Source organism: Mustela nivalis (assembly GCF_964662115.1).
Source record: "Mustela nivalis genome assembly, chromosome: X".
Classification (NCBI taxonomy): domain Eukaryota; kingdom Metazoa; phylum Chordata; class Mammalia; order Carnivora; family Mustelidae; genus Mustela; species Mustela nivalis.
In genome coordinates, this window is record NC_139040.1 from 4,239,754 (window position 1) to 4,255,330 (window position 15,577).

The following is a 15,577-nucleotide window of genomic DNA, read 5'->3' on the forward strand; positions in this document are numbered from 1 at the left end:
CACTGCATCATATAAATGTACACATTTAGTCCATAACCTCACCAGTCTCGATAATGATAGTTTTGACATTTTTGCCACATCTCCTTTTAGTTTTAATTTGCATATCTAGCTTACTATTTAGATAGAACATCCTTTTTAGACATTGTATTTGCCATCCAATTTTCCTCTCTTAGGAAGTGTCTGCTTAAATGACTTGTCCAATTTTTCATAAGGTTGGTTGTTCTTCATACAAATTTATGGGTACTCTTAATATATTTTAGATGTATGCTCTTTTTTGGCAATATGTGTTACAAACATCATTCCTCTCCAAGTTTCAGTTTTGTCTTTTTATTCTCTTATTGGTTACTTTTATGAACATGGACTCATAATTTTAATTTAGTTTAATTCAACATCTTTTTTTTAAGGTTTTTGTTTCTTGTTCTTAAAAATATCTTTCCTCACTCAGGATTGTGCAGATATCTTTTGAAATATTATCTAAAAGCCTTATTTCTTGCCTATCACAACTTTGTCTACACACAATCTGGGATAGATTATCATGAATGGTGTAGGTGGAGACCAAGTTTTACTTTTCACAGTAATATGCAACTGAATCATAATTACTTATTGAAGGTGTATCTTTCTGCATTGATCTACAGTGACACCCTGATCTATGTATCATCTATCTATCAGGTATCTATCATCTATCTGCCATCTTCATCTATCTATCTACGTCTTTTATATACCCAGTTTAATTCTAACATGTCTATTCTATTTCATTGGTCTATTTGTCTCTCCTCGCATTATATTCACAACACCTTAATAATGTGTCTTGTATTACATCTGGATACTTATAAAAGAAGTATTTTGACCATACTCTTCTAGAATATTTTAGCTATTCTTGGCCCTTGTTACTTCCACATAAATTTTGTATCAGCTAGTCAATGTCTAAATTATTGTTTCTTGGTTACTGTTAAGAGTTCTTCTATAATTGTCTGTTTTGTGTGTGTTGAGTTTGGGGAGTTCTTTATAGATCCTGGATAACAACCTTTTGTCTGTACTGTCATTTGCAAATATCTTCTCCCATTCCGTGGGTTGCCTCTTTGTTTTGTTGACTATTTCCTTTGCTGTGCAAGTTGGTGCAGCCACTTTGGAGAACAGTGTGGAGATTCCTCAAGAAATTAGAAATAGAGCTTCCCTATGACCCTGCAATTGCACTACTGGGTATTTACCCCAAAGATACAGATGTAGTGAAAAGAAGGGCCATCTGTACCCCAATGTTTATAGCAGCAATGGCCACGGTCGCCAAACTGTGGAAAGAACCAAGATGCCCTTCAACGGACGAATGGATAAGGAAGGTGTGGTCCATATACACGATGGAGTATTATGCCTCCATCAGAAAGGATGAATACCGAATTTTTGTATCAACATGGACGGGACTGGAAGAGATTATGCTGAGTGAAATAAGTCAAGCAGAAAGAGTCAATTATCATATAGTTTCACTTATTTGTGGAGCATAACAAATAGCATGGAGGACAAGAGAGTTAGGGAGTTGGGGGAAATTGGAAGGGGAGGTGAACCATGAGAGACTATGGACTCTGAAAAACAATCTGAGAGTTTTGAAGGGGTGGAGGGTGGGAGGTTTGGGGAACCAGGTGGTGGGTATTGGAGAGTGCACATATTGCATGGAGCACTGGGTGTGGTGCAAAAACAATGAATACTGTTACATTGAAAATAAATTTTAAATTTTTTTAAAAAAGGAAAAAAAGGGTTCTTATATGATATGAATAGAAGATGTTTGTCAGTTTTTTTTTTTTAATAAATTCTCCAGCTTAAGGTTTGTCTATTTTCTTTATGGTGTCTTTTGATTAAAATGTATTACTAATTTTAATATGATAAATGATTTACTTTTTTACTTTTTAGAATTTATAAGCTTTTATTTTTTATTTTATTTCATTTATTTATTTTTAGCATAACAGTATCATTATTTTTTCACCACACCCAGTGCTCCATGCAATCCGTGCCCTCCATAATACCCACCACCTGGTACCCTGACCTCCCACCCCCTCCGCCACTTCAAACCCCTCAGATTGTTTTTCAGAGTCCATAGTCTCTCATGGTTCACCTCCCCTTCCAATTTCCCCCAACTCCCTTCTCCTCTCTATCTCCCATATCCTCCATGCTATTTGTTATGCTCCATAAATAAGTGAAACCATATGATAATTGACTCTCTCTGCTTGACTTATTTCAGTCAACATAATCTCTTCCAGTCCCGTCCATGTTGCTACAAAAGTTGTGTATTCGTCCTTTCTGATGGAGGCATCATACTCCATAGTGTATATGGACCACATCTTCCTTATCCATTCATCCGTTGAAGGGCATCTTGGTTCTTTCCACAGTTTGGCGACCGTGGCCATTGCTGCTATAAACATTGGGGTACAGATGGCCCTTCTTTTCACTACATCTGTAGAATTTATAAGCTTTTAATCTATTTTCACTGAGTTCATTAAATATTCTTCTGTATGTTTTTCTAAAAGATATTAGTTTTGTTTTTCACATTTAAATATTTCATCTACCTAAAACCAAATTTTCAAATGCATGGTGCAAAATACATGCTCAAATTAATTGTTTAAATATATGGTCAAGCAATTGTCATAATAATGTTATTAAAAATCTAATATTTCCATTTTATCATACATCAAGTTTAAATTTATATATGGTTCTATTTCTGGGTCCTATATTCTATTTAGTTTATCAGTTTGTCTATCTTTTCATCATTACTTATACTAACTTGATAAGCGCTTTTTATTGTTTTTTTAATAAATTTTGTGTTATGTTAGTCACCATACATCATTAGTTTTTGATGTAGTGTTCCAAGATTCATTGTTTACGTGTAACACCCAGTGCTCCATGCAATCCATGCCCTTCATAATACTCACCACCAGGTTCACCACCCCCCTCTCCTCTAAAACCCTATTTGTTTCTCAGAGTCCACAGTCACTTGTGGTTTGCCTCCTCCTCTGATTCCCCCCTTCACTTTTCCTTCCCTCCTCCTAATGTCCTCCATGCTATTCCTTATGCTCCACAAGTAAGTGAAACCATGTGATAATTGACTTTCTTTGCTTGACTTATTTCACTCAGCATAATCTCCTCCAGTCCCATCCATGTCGATGTACAAGTTGGGTATTCATCCTTTCTAGTGACTTACTAATATTCCATTGGCTATATGGACCACATCTTCTTTATCCATTCATCTGTTGAAGGGCGTCTCAGAAAAGATGTTTGATACATGGCTAGGCAAATCTTTCTAATATGTTTTTCTTCTTTAAGTGTTCTGGCCATTTGGGGGCATTTACACTTGAATATAAATTTTAAAATCAGATTATTAAGTTACATCAAAATAAAACTTTACTAATTTTTTATTGTAATTGCACTGAATCTATTTTAAAATCTATTTTCTCTGTCCTAAAATAATCAACTCTGAGTTCTAGGAGGTCATATATCTCATGTGTTTTAGTTTGCTAGGGCTGCCATTACAAAACACCGCAGACTGGGTGGCTAAAATAATAGAAATTAATTTTTTCACAGCTTTGGAGACTGTAAATCTTAGATCAAGGTGCCATCAGGGTTGCTTTCTGGTAAGGCCTCTCTTTCTGGCTTGCAGACAACCACATTCTTATATACTCACATGGTCTTTCTTCTATGTGCATGCATAGAGAGAAAGAGATAAACATCTCTGGAGTTTTTGCTCTTCTTACAAAAACTCCAGTCTAATGGAATTAGGACCCCAATGTTCGTTTAAACATTGTTATCTCTTTAAAGTCCCTATCATTAGATGTACTCATATTAGTTGTTAGGGTTTCAAAATATGAATTTTGGGGGGACACAATTCAGCCTATAACATCAACATTATTTAAATATTCTTTACTCTCTTTTTAATAATGTTTTGCAATTTCTTCATAAAGGTAAATTTTATGTTAAATAAGATTTATATTGGGCGCCTGGGTGGCTCAGTGGGTTAAGCCACTGCCTTCAGATCAGGTCATGATCTCAGGGTCCTGGGATCGAGTCCCGCATCGGGCTCTCTGCTCAGCAGGGAGCCTGCTTCCTCCTCTCTCTCTCTGCCTGCCTCTCTGCCTACTTGTAATCTCTCTCTGTCAAATAAATAAATAAATCTTTTAAAAAAATTTATATTATGAGGGACACCTGGGAGGCTCCCTTGGTTAAGCATTTGCCTTTGGCTCAGGTCATAATCCCAGGGTCCTGGGATTGAGTCTTGCATCAGGCTCATTGCTCAGCAGGGAGCCTGCCTCTCCCTCTTCCTGCTATTTCCTCTGCTTGAGCTCTCTCTGTCTCTGACAAATAAATAAATAAAATCATTAATTTTTAAATATTTTGATGTAATAGCAAATACCTTTTAGAAATTACATTTTAATTCTATTGCTTTTTGGTATATAAAAATACAATTTGAGTTTGTATAGAGATTTATATCCAAACACCTTGCAGAAAATTTTACTTAATTCTATGATTTATCTATAAATTGTTTTGAGTATCTATGTATAAAATCATGTTACCCTTTCTTATGCCATAACTAATTTATTTTCTTGCCTTAAATTAATGATTAGGATTTCAGGACAATGGTGACAACAAGCACCCTTGTCTAGATACTAACGTCAGTAAACTGTAGCTGATGTTCAATGTGCAATAATTGTTAACACAGATCTAGACAAATTGTTTTTAATGTTTCTACTTTATGTATTGTGTTTGCTCTTGATTTTATAGATATTTAGAAATTTTACTAGGTAAAAATTATTCCCATTCTCTTTTGTAATTTTGTCTATCTAGAGAGCTTATTTAGATGTCTTATAAATATGCTAATGTAGGGGAGAGCATTAAGATGATAGTGCAGTAGGAAGACCCTAGCTACTCTCTTCCCTCAAACACTACTAGATAATTATGGAATCATTCTGAACACCCAAGAAGTCAACTTGAGAACTAACAGAAAACACACACATACACACACACAAACTGCACAGATAGAAGGAGCGATGTTGCCACATTGAGGAAGGTAGGAAGTGCAGAGGTGTGGTTTAGGGGAGAAAGAGATCTCTGGTGCTGTGGAGGGGAGGGAGCCCTAGTTGCAGAAAAAGGTGATAGAGAGTGGAGCATGCAAGGATATGCAGGAGGAGAACACTTTCCTAAAGCCACTGGCTGGGGAAATGACAGGGACTGATGAATGAAAGACCTAATGTAAGTCAGGAAAACATCAAAATCTTAGAGGAGAACACAGGCAGCAACTTCTTTGACATTAGCCATGGCGACTTCTTACTAGATATATCTCCTGCGGTAAGGGGAATAAAAGCAAAAATAAGATACTGGGACTTCATCAAAATACAAAGCTTTTGCATGGCAGAGGAAACAATAAAACTAAAAGGCAACTTATGCAATAGGAGAAGATATTTGTAAATGACATATCAGATAAAGGGTTAGTATCCAAAATCTATAAAGAACTATCATACTCAACACCTCCCCAAAAAAATAATGCAGCTGAGAAATAGGAAGAAGATATGAATAGACATTTTTCCAAAGAAGACATCGAGATGGCTAACAAACACAGGGAAAGAAGCTCAACATCACTCATCACCAAGGAAATACAAATCAAAACTACAATGAGACATCACCTAACACCAGTCAGAATGGGTAAAATTAACAACACAGGAAACTAGTTGTGACAAGGATGTGGAGAAAGGGGAACACTTTTATACTTTACTGACATGCAAACTGGTACAGCCTGTTTGGAAAACAGTAAGAAAGCTCCTTAAAAATGAAAAGTGGAATTATCCTACAATTGAGAAATTGTGCTACTAGGTATTTACACAAAGTGTACAAAAATACTGAAGGTTTTTTTTAAGGGATACATTCACTTTAATATTTATAATAGCATTATCAGCAATAGTCAAATTATGGAAGGAGCTCAAAGGTCCATTGACTGATGAATGGGTAAAGATGTGGTATAAAGATAGAATGGAATATTATTCATTCACCAAGAAAAAAAAAAAAGAATGAAATCTTGCCATTTGCAATGATGTGGATGGAGCTAGAAAGTATTCTGCTAAGGGAAATAAGGCAGTCAAAAAAGATAAATACCATATGATTTCAATGAACAATGAACATGGTGTGTGTGGGGAGGTAGTGAGGCAAACCAGGAAACAGACTCTTAACTATAGACAACAAACTGAAGGTTACTGGAGTGGAAGTGGATCAGATGAATGTGTTAAACAGGTGATGAGTATTAAAGAGGGCACTTGTGATGAGCCCTGGGTGTTGTATGTAAGTGATGAATCACTAAATTCTATCTCCTAAAACCAATATTAAACTGCAAGTTAACTAACTGGAATTTTTAAAAAATGGAGAAAAGAATAAATATTAAGACAGACAAAAATAAATAGAAGCTAAAAACAAAGTAAAAACAAACAAACAAAAACAATAAAACAAACCAATTAAACTAGAATCTGTTTCTTTGGAAAGATCAACAAAATTGATGAAATTTTAGCCAGATTTATTGGGAGAGAAGGAGGAGAGGGAGGGAGAGAGAGAGCTGAGACTCAAAATCAGTAATGAAAGAGAAGAAAAAACACCCACATTCACATAAATTCAAAAGATTATAAAGGAATATTATGAAAAATTACATGGCAACAAATTAAAATAACTAGAAGAAATGGATAAATTCCTAAAATCATATAACCTCCCAAAACTGAATCAGAAAAAAATATGAAATACGAATACACAGATTAGCAACAATGAAACTAAATCAGTAATTAAAAACCTCCCAACTAACAAAATCTGAGACCAGATGGCTTCACAGATGAATTCTAGCAAACATTTTTAAAAAAGTTAATACCTTCTTCTCAAACTATTTCAAAAAATAGAAGAGAAAGAAAAGTATCCAAATTCACTTGATGAGACCAGCATTACCCTGATACCAAAACTAAAAATAGTCATTAAAACAAAAAGAGAACTGCAGGTCAACATCTGAAGGACATAGACGCAAAAATCTTGAAGAAAATTATACCAAGCTAAATCTAAGTTTAAAAAGTTAAAAATCTAAGTTTAAAAAGTTAAAAAATCTAAGTTTAAAAAGTTAAAAATCTAAATTTAAAAAGTTATTTACCATGATCATTTGGGATTTAGTCCTGGGATGCAAGAGTGGCTCAATATTTTCAAACCAATCATGTGATACATCACATCAGTAACAGAAGGGACACAAACTATATGATCATTTCAATATACGTAGAAAAAGTACAACATCTATTTCATGATTAAAAAAACCCTCAAAACAAAGTAGGTTTTGAGGGAACATAACTCAACATAATGAAGACCAGATATGAAAAACACAAGCTAACATAATTCTTTTTTTAAAAATTATTTATTTATTTATTTATTTATTTATTTGAGAGAGAGACAGTGAGAGAGAGCATGAGACGGGAGAAGGTCAGAGGGAGAAGTACACTCCCCATGGAGCTGGGAGCCTGATGCAGGACTCCATCCAGGGACTCCGGGACCGTGATCTGAGCCAAAGGCAGTTGCTTAATCAACTGAGCCACCCAGGCACCCTTATATAATTCTTAATGGGAAAAAACTGAGAGATTTCTCCCTAAGGTCAGGAATAAGACAAGATGTCTACTCTCACTATTTTTTTTTTCCAGCATAGTACTGGGAATCTTAGCCACGGCAATCATACAACAAAAAGGAACAAAAGACGTCCAAATTGTTAAGGAAGAAGTAAAATTCACACTATTAACAGATCACATGATACTCTATATGAAAAATGTGAAAGACTCTACCAAAAAACTGCTAGAACTGACAAATTCAGTAAAATTACAAGAATCAAAATCAATGTGCAGAAATTTGTTCCTTTCTTTTTTTTTAAGATTTTATTTATTTATTTGTCAGAGAGAGAGAGGATGAGAGAGAGCACAAGCAGGGGGAGAGGCTGTCACAGGAAGAGGGAGAAGCAGGCTCCCCAGGAAGCAAGAGGCCCAATGCAGGACTCTATCCCAGAACCGTGGGATCATGACCTGAGCCAAAGGCAGACACTTAACCAACTGAGCCGCCCAGGCATCCAATCTGTTGCATTTCTATACACCAATAATGAAGCAGCAAAAAGAGAAATTAAGAAAGCAATCCTATTTACAATTGCTCCAAAAATAATTTCACCCCTAGGAATAAGCCTATCAAAAAGGTGAAAGAACTGTAATCTGAAAACTATAAAACACTGGTGAAAGAAATTTAAGATGACAGAAACAAATGGAATGGTATTTCATGCTCATAGATTAGGAGAAAAAATATTGTTAAAATGTCCACACCACCAAAAGCAATCTACAGATTTAACAGAATCCTTATCAAAATACCAACAGCATTTTTTTTACCGAACTACAACAAATAATTTTAAAATTTATTTGAAACCAGAAAAGTCTTTGAATATCTAAAGCAATCTTTAAAAAGAACAAAACTCTAGACATCACAATCTTAGCTCTTAAAATATACAATAATCAAAACAGTATGTTCTGTCATAAAGATAGACACAAATCAATAGAACAGACCAGAGAGCCCAGAAATAACCATAAAATTATATGGTCAATTAATGTATAGCAAAGGAGGCAATTATGTAAAATGGGGAAAAAGACAATCTTTCAAAACATAATGCTGTGGGGCACCTGAGTGGCTCAGTGGGTTAAAGCCTCTGCTTTCAGCTCAGGTCATGATCCTGGGGTCCTCTGCTCAACAGGGAGCCTGATTTCCTTCCTCTCTCTCTGCCTGCCTCTCTGCCTACTTGTGATCTCTGTCTGTCAAATAAATTAAAAAAAAAAAACATGATGTTGTGAAACTGGACAGCAACATGCAAAAAATTAAACTGGACCACTGCCTTATAACATACACAAAAATAAATTCTAAATGGGTTAAGGCCTTAAATGTGAGACATGAAACTCTAGAAATTCTAGGAGAGATCACAGGCAGTAATTTTTCTGATGATGGTCAGAGCAACGTTTTTTCATATGTGTCTACTAAGGCAAAAGAACCAAAAGCAAATATAAGTTATTGGGACTACACTGAAATAATAATAATAAAAAAATTTCTACACAGCAAAGGAACCAATCAACAAAACAAACAAACAAACAACAACAACAAAAAGCCACCTGCTGAATGAGAGAAGATATTTTCAAATGATATATCTAATAAGAGGTTAATATCCAAAACATATAGTTTAAAAACTTACATAACTCAACTGTCACAAACAATCCAATTAAAAATGGGCAAGAGTCACATACAGATATTTTTGCAAAACAAAAAAACAGAAGACATACACAGGTCCAGTAGATGCATGAAAAATGCTCAACATCACTCATCATCAGGGAAATACAAATTAAAACCACAATGAAATATCAACCCATACTTGTCAGAATTACTAAAATCAGAGGTCTCGGGTCAAAATGGCGAGCAGGCCTGCCGTTGCAGCATCAAGCCAGTGGCTGGAAGGTATTTGAAAATGGTACTACAATGCTGCAGGGTTCAATAAACTGGGGTTAATGCGAGATGATACAATACATGAGAATGATGATGTGAAAGAAGCCATAAGAAGGCTACCTGAGAACCTTTATAATGACAGGATGTTTCGCATTAAGAGGGCACTGGATCTGACCATGAGGCATCAGATCTTGCCTAAAGAGCAATGGACGAAATATGAGGAGGATAAATTCTACCTTGAACCATATCTGAAAGAAGTTATTCGGGAAAGGAAAGAGAGAGAAGAATGGGCAAAGAAGTAATCATGGAGTTGAAAACTGTCATTGCATCTGCCCTCAAGTATTTTTAAGAAGTTGAATAAAGCTGAAATGTACAATTTAGAACTATCTGAGCTGCAAATGTATTGCTTTAAATAAATATCTATTATGATTAAGAAAAAAAGAATTACTAAAATCAAAAACAGAAGACAAAAGTGTTAGTAAGGATGTGAAAAAGGGAACTTTTGTGCATTGTTAGTGGGAATGCAAGCTTATTTAGTCACTGTGGAATACATTTTATAAGTTCCTCAAAAAATAATAATAGGATTAATATATGATCCAGAAATTACACCACTGAGTATTTTCCCAAAGAAAATGAACCCCCTAATTAAGAAAGATATATGTTCCCATGAGCTTTTTGCATTATTTACAATAACATAACAATGGAAGCAATCCAAGTGCCCACTGATAAATGAATGGATAAAGTGTATGTAGTATATATACACAATGGAATATTAATTATAAAAAAGAATGAAGTATTAACATTTGCAACAACATGAATGGATCTAGAGGGTATAATGCTAGTGAAATATGTCAATAAGAGAAAGACAAATAGCTTAATGTGAAATCTAAGAAGAACAATAGATTCATGTGGAATCTAAGAAAGAAAACAAATGACCAAAGAAAAAAAAGAGACAAACAAAAAACCTCAGCAGACTCTTAAATACAAAGAACAAACTGGTGATTACCGGAGAGGAGTTGTGGTAAGGGAAATGAGTAAAATAAGTGGAGGGATTAAGAGTGCACTAATCACGAAGAGCAATGAATAAGGTATAGAATTGTTGAATTACTATATTGTACACCTGAAATAATGTAGCACTCTATATTAATTATATGGAAGTGTAAAATAAATATATAGTATTAATAATGATAATAATAATAAATGCAGGTATATTGTTGTTTAAATAAATTGCAGTACCCTTGGTTCTTTCTTGAAGAGTTCAATACTTATGGTAAAGGATAGATAAGATAAATGAGAGGATGAAAAGCAAATAGTAAGAGTCTATGAGATGTGGCCAAAGAAAATTTCCATTATGGTAAGCTCCAGCTTTCACTCAAAATAATGGAACATTCCTCTTCTGTCAACATTTTTATCAACATAGATGATACGAGGAGATTATGCTGAGTAAAATAAGTCAAGCAGAGAAAGTCAATTATCATATGGTTTCACTGTGGAGCATAAGGAATGTCATGGAAGACATTAGGAGAAGTAAAGGAAAAGTAAATTGGAGTAAACTGGAGGGGTAGATGGAACATGAGAGACTGTGGACTCTGAGAAACAAACTGAGGGTTTTGGAGGGGAGGGAGGTGGGGGAATGGGTGAGCCTGGTGGTGGGTGCTAAGGAGGGCACGTATTGCATGGAGCACTGAGTGTGGTGCATAAACAATGAATCTTGAAACACTGAAAAAATAAAAATAAATTTTAAAATAATAGAAATTCACTGTAGAATCACTCTGGGGATTAATTATAATTGTGCAGAAATTTTGCTGAGTTGCTTAGTCATTCAGTTTTCTGAACTAAGGACATAGTGATCTACTTGTTTTCTCTTAAATACATTTTTAGGGGCGCCTGGGTGACTCAGTTGCCTTCGGCTCAGGTCATGATCCCAGCATCCTGGGATGGAACCCCACATTGGGCTCCCTGCTCAGCAGAGAGCCTGCTTCTCCCTCTCCTTCTACCTGCTGCTCTACCTACTTGTACTCTCTATATATGTGTCAAAAAAAATGGAAAAAAAAACCTTAAATGTGTTTTTATGTGTCTGAAATAATAAAGACATCACAGAGGTTTGCAGAATGTTTTTAAAATGAACAAAATACTGGGTTGTGATATTACAATTTATAATAAGATATACACTGGGTCTTCATCCCAGTTTCTGGAATAAAGGTTCTAAAACCCTTGGAAATACCTAAGTTAGGAGAGCTGCTTATGTGTCTTTTGTTTTGTCAATGATGTATCTTTTAGACTGTACCTAATATAGGGGTAGGGAGTAGGGGAATTTTCCAAGGAAACCAGCCATATGATTAGGTGGTTGGAACTTTTAACTTTCAGTCTCATCACCTGACCTCCTGGGAGGGGAGAGGGGCTGCAGTTTGAACTGATAGCCAATGACCAATTATTTAATCAACCAAGACTATGTAATGGGGTGTCCACATAAACCTAAGAGTGGGGTTAAGAATTTCAGGTAGGTGAACAAGCTGAGGTGCTGAGAGTGTACCACACCAGAGAGGGCAGAGAAGCTCCATGCCCTTTCCCCATACCATCCCCTATGCATCTCTTTCATTTGGTTGTTCCTAAATTATATCATTTTATAATAAACCAGTGATCTAATAAGTAAAATGTCTACCTGAGTTCTATGATCTTCTTTAGCAAACTTATCAAACCAGAGGATGGGGTCATGAGAACCTCTGATTTATAGCCAGTCAGTCAGAAGTATAGATAACAACCTGTACTTGTGACTGGCACCAGAAGTCCAAGGAAGGGGTCACTAGAACTGCCAATCTATAGTCACGTGATCAGAAGCACAGGTGATAGACAACCTGGGTTTATAATTGTTGTCCTAAGTGGGAAGAGCAGTCCTGTAGGACTGAACACTTAACCAGTGGATCTTTTGCTATATTTAGGTAGACAGCGTGAGAATTTAGTTAAATTGTAAGACACCCAAATAGTGTTGGAGAATTGCCTGTTGGGGGTATGGAAAACCCCCTTCCCACAATGAAACTGGGTTTATAAACATGAATCAACAGTCATCTAAGATATATTTGTGATTACTTCGTATACCTATATTCTTAGCAACTTTGATTATTTTGCTAGAAATTCATCAGTTTTCTCAGAATTATTGTATATTTGTATTTTGAAATTATTTATTTGTATGCTTAGGGAAAATTCAGTCTGAGTGAATTCATTTGATGAGTGTTTATTAAGATCCTTGTATGAGCCAAGCACTGTGGTACTTTTTGGATATATGGCAGATATATCCAGCAGGCAAAAATGACTACCGATGTGAGGCATAATAGAGGGTAATTAAAAAGTGAGAATTTGGGGGTACCTAGGTAGCTCAGTGGATTAAGCCTCTGCCTTTGGCTCAGATCATGATCCCAGGGTCCTGGGATTGAGTTTTGCATTGGGCTCTCTGTTCAGCAAGGAGCCTGCTTCCCCCCCCCACTCTCTGCCTGCCTCTCTGCCTACTTGTGATCTCTGTCTGTCAAATAAATAAACAGAATAATTTTTAAAAAGTGATAATTTCATAACATATTTTTATAAATATAGATTATTTCTCAAGTATATAATTCAAAAGAAACTAAAAGATTGACAATTGGGGTTCTTTGACAATATAATTTTAACAAAAACATAATTTAAAATTATATTATTGATGGTCTGTATTTTAATTTCTTAGAAAAATGCAATTTCTGAAGTGTCCAAATGTCAAGACTGCTTTAGGGACTCATTAGAAGGAGGTTAGCTCATAGTTTTTGATTAATGAGAAAAAAGTGTGTCTCAGTAGGGTGTTGATTTCTTTAATGAATAGGTGAGTTGAAATGGTAAAAGTTATATTACTGGTATTTTGTTGAATAATTGATATATGAAAGATATTGTATATGAAATATAGTATTTATTCATTACCTAATAACCTTTGAGGTACATAATATTCCTATTCAGTGTTTAAATATAAGGATACAGGTTTACAGAGATTAAGTACCTTGTCAAAGATATCAAAACTATTAAATAGCAGAGCCAGATGTAATCTACTGCATTATTAAGTTACTGTACTTTTAAATTTACCTGAACACCCAGTGATGCTGTCTCATTGATCTCCACTTATCATATGGTCCTCTTTCAGAAGGTTCTACTCTCCTTGTGTTTCTGTGACAAGAGTACTGAGAAGAGGGGGAATCCATCTCTCAGTTTCCTCAGTAATTTCTAATTACTTCTAAGAATAGACTGTGAGGGGGGGATTTCAACTATCCCCTCTCTGAATTCCCCCTTTCATTCAGACAAAAGGTCCTTCCTAAAATATAGCAAAAATCTCTCACTAAATATTCAGTAGTAATGTCAGTTTCTGATTGATATTATTGACTAATAATGTGGGGCTAATCCTACAGAAAATCATGGAATAAGCATATTTCTTGAGTAATAGATCAGTGTCAGATATTATGCTACCACCTTTCAAAAATCATTTTCCAACTATTGGGTATTTACCCTAAAGATACAAATGTAGTGATCCAAAGGGGCACATGCATCCGAATGTTTATAGCAGCAATGTCCACAATAGCCAAACTATGGAAAGAACCTAGATGTCCATCAACAGATGAATGGATCAAGAAGATGTGGTATATATACACAATGGAATACTATGCAGCCATCAAAAGAAATGAAATCTTGCCATTTGCGACAACATGGATGGAACTAGAGCGTATCATGCTTAGCGAAATAAGTCAAGCAGAGAAAGACAACTATCATATGATCTCCCTGATATGAGGAAGTGGTGATGCAACATGGAGGCTTAAGTGGGTAGGAGAAGAATAAATGAAACAAGATGGGATTGGGAGGGAGACAAACCATAAGTGACTCTTAATCTCACAAAACAAACTGAGGGTTGCTGGGGGGAGGGGGTTTGGGAGAAGGGGGTGGGATTATGGACATTGGGGAGGGTATGTGCTTTGGTGAGTGCTGTGAAGTGTGTAAACCTGGTGATTCACAGACCTGTACCCCTGGGGATAAAAATATATGTTTATAAAAAATAAAAAAAAAAATCATTTTCCATCACATATTTTTAGTTAGATACTATTAATGCGACTATTGTAAAAACAAAACAAAACAAAAACCAAAAAGTAAAAATCTTGAGTTTCAGAGGGATTAAGTAACTCAACAAAGGTCACACAAATAGTGAATAATAGAGAGAGAAGGTAATAGTAGTAACTGAATGTAATGCAATAGAAGAAGAGAAAGCTGAACTGAAATGTATGTCCAAAAGACAAAGTTCCATTGTAGTTTGAATATGTAATTTTAACATATTTAATGTAAAATATTACCATGAAACCTCTATGAACAACAATCCAAAGGAAAAAACTATACAGAGAATGTTTCCATAAGCATATTTTTTAAAGATTTATTTATGTATTTTAGAGAGAGATAGAGAGCAAGCATGGGGAGGAGAGGTAGAGGGAGAGGGAGAATCCCAAGCAGATTCCCTGCTGAGTGCACAGCCTTACATGAGACTTGATACCAGGACCCTGAGATCATGACCTGAGCTGAAATCAAGAGCTCAACCCTTAACCAACTGAGACACTCAGGTGCCCCAGCATATTTTAAACAATAGGTATGCATTGTGTTTACAGGGAGATGTAAACCATAGATATTGCCATTCAATACAAAGTTTTACAATTAGAGATAGAACATAACAATTGCATTTTATAAAAAATATTAATATACTAATATATCAATATTAAGAGGTATAATGCTGATATAATTCTTTGGATTTTAATAATAAGGTAGATATTGATTATTCCAATAGTATAGTTATTGTTTAAGTATCAAGATCACTCAACTCTTAGGGCTCACATATCTCTAATATTGTGTAAATATTTTAATGCAGTTACATGTATTATCTCACTTAACTATAGCAATCACAAGGTATATATACATACAAGGTATACATACCTTGTATGTATATCCGTATTTGTGCATGTATGTGTATACATATATATATATACACATACCTATATGTGTAAACTGTGCCCTTTCCAAAACCAAAATATGT

The 15,577-nt window shown here is 35.1% G+C and overlaps 1 pseudogene across 1 annotated transcript; it reads left to right on the forward strand.

The window, feature by feature from the left end:
* The first annotated feature begins 9,454 nt into the window (after nucleotides 1-9,454).
* LOC309856112 (cytochrome b-c1 complex subunit 7 pseudogene) lies at nucleotides 9,455-9,942 on the forward strand (annotated as a pseudogene). Its single transcript has one exon. The product of its transcript is annotated as a cytochrome b-c1 complex subunit 7 pseudogene (transcript).
* Nucleotides 9,943-15,577: the final 5,635 nt, after the last annotated feature.